Source organism: Penaeus monodon, chromosome 42 (assembly GCF_015228065.2).
Source record: "Penaeus monodon isolate SGIC_2016 chromosome 42, NSTDA_Pmon_1, whole genome shotgun sequence".
In the NCBI taxonomy this organism is placed as follows: domain Eukaryota; kingdom Metazoa; phylum Arthropoda; class Malacostraca; order Decapoda; family Penaeidae; genus Penaeus; species Penaeus monodon.
In genome coordinates this window covers 25,078,282-25,080,781 of record NC_051427.1, presented here as the reverse complement: position 1 = coordinate 25,080,781, position 2,500 = coordinate 25,078,282, and positions in this window count along the sequence as shown.

The window sequence follows — 2,500 nt, the reverse complement described above, 5'->3', positions numbered from 1 at the left end:
ATATTTATATATATATACAAATGTGTTTCATCCATCATAAGCACAATACATATACGAATATATACTTATGAATATTGTATACGTATATATATAATGCATGTTAAACGTATTAAATAAAGCAAATACAATATATTCATATGTGCAAACATGCACATGCGTATGCATGTATGTATATAGATACACGCATATATGATATGTATACATATATATAAATATATATAATGAATATAAATGCGCACTGTGAACAATATATATATATCATTTGGCATATCTATCTATCTGTCTATATGTGTGTGTGTGTTTAACTATACTCATAATTGTCTATCTATATTGGTCTATCCATCACAATCAATCTATATATAAATATTTATACATAAATACATTATATATATATATATATATATATATATATATATATATATATATATATACATATATATGTACATAAATATGTGTTTCAGAGTGTGTGCTTCCCTAAGTATGTGTCTATTAATTCAGACATGCAATGTATGCGTCATTTATGACTCACGCTCATATATGCCATATAACACACACACATATCTATTTATCTATCCGTCTATCTGTGTGTGTGTGTGTGTGTGTGTGTGTGTGTGTGTGTGTGTGTGTGTACACAAACACACACACATATATATGTAAATATGTATATGTATGTTTGTATATGTATGCGTGTGTATACATAGATAGCTAGATATGAGAATATTCATAGTAACGATTCCCAAAGCTTACTAACAGAACCCCTGAAACTCAAGTAATGTATGTGCATACATACATATTTGTACACACTTATGTATGAGAGTGAGTGTGTGTGTGAAGACATGTGCAAACATATTGCACTAAAGCATAACAGCAACCCTGCTAAAAGATTAAGAAAAAATAAATATAAATAATAAAACATTTCATGTTCATATTACTGTATTTCAAAATGTTTCTTTTTCTTTGCCCAGTCATATAAATAAAAAGAATGTAAATAAATAAATAAAAAAGTAAGAAAACGAAAGAAATGGGATCACCTGCGAACTATTCGTTACCATGGAAACCCAATCAATGTGTGGCAATTTTCTCGGGTACGTTGTACATGTGCGGGGCAATCGGGCTGGTGGGCACGAATCACGGGCAATCTTCAGTTCACAATTCACGGAACAGAAAACGCAATAGCTTGAGAAGCTGGCTAGAATTATTTTTAAAATAAAGTTAGTGCTTACTAGCGACCTACAGCCACATAACTATCATCGCCAAGCCTCATAGCCTCATGGGAACTCTCAGAAATGAGAGTAATACTAAACATTAATAGTAGAAAATGGGTAGCCGGCAAATGAGCGGTCGCGAGTGAATGAAATCAAATAAAATAGTGCGAGATAATCTCGCATTATCTGGATTACTGAAAAAAATATGTTATAGTTTGGCTTGAGCTTCGTCTGTCCGTTCGCACGTTACGTTTCATATCGCATTTCAAAAATCATATTACACTGTAACTGTGCATTGCAAAGTTCAAGTCTCTCCATTTTATGTAAATGGGGTGATAATTGACAACATAAACATGAAAGGATTACACTTACACATACCATACATAAAGGCATTACATTGCAATGCAATCAGAATCCTACTCTCACTCATTATTTCTATTATTTAGTATCATTGTTTCATTATCATTATCATTTTCCTCATTACTGACTTTGGCATTGTCGTTGAGCCATTGTCATTGTCATTACTGATATTATGATTATCCTTATCATTATTATTACTACCTATATTGTGCTGTAATTTTTCTCGTTTTATTCGTTCGTCCGCACGTTCCGCCTGAGTCATTATATGAATGCGAGGCAAGTACCAACTGGATTGTATTAGACTGCCGGTTTATGCGTATTTATTATTTACACAAATATCCGAGAGGCGAGTTTAAGAAGGGAATTCGGAAGAGAAAGTAGAAAGGGGACTTAAAGTAGAAAAGGAGGAAGAAAGAAAGATTAGAGAGGGGGAAATGAAGGGGACTTAGAGAAGAAAGGGGAAAGGAAGAGGGGAGAGAGTGGGGGCTCAGAGACAAAAAGGGGAATGGGAGAAGGGAGAGAAGGGGATTTAGGGATCACAGAAGGTGAGGGAGTTCAGAGAGGAATGGAAGGGAGGTAGAAGGAGCAGATGTAAGGCTTAAACTGGGGGAAATGAGTGAATATAAGGAAATTTGGGAGTAAGAAGGAAGGCAGAGCGGGAAAGGGTAGAGTGAAGGGAGAGGGAGGGGAATGGGAGAGGTGAACGAAGGAGAGAAGGGAGAGATGGAAGAAGGATGAAGGAGTAGGAGGAAAGGAGGGGAGAAGCAGGAAGGGAAAGGAAAGAAGGGATAGGTGATTGAAGGGGGGGGGAGACCCAGTGATCCCAAAATCACGTTTAATTTGGAAATAACTCTCGTAAGCTATAACAATTAACAAGCATCAAGATCAAACATTTGATGAAGTGGATTTGTTGCTTTCTGAACAAGTGTTTGGTC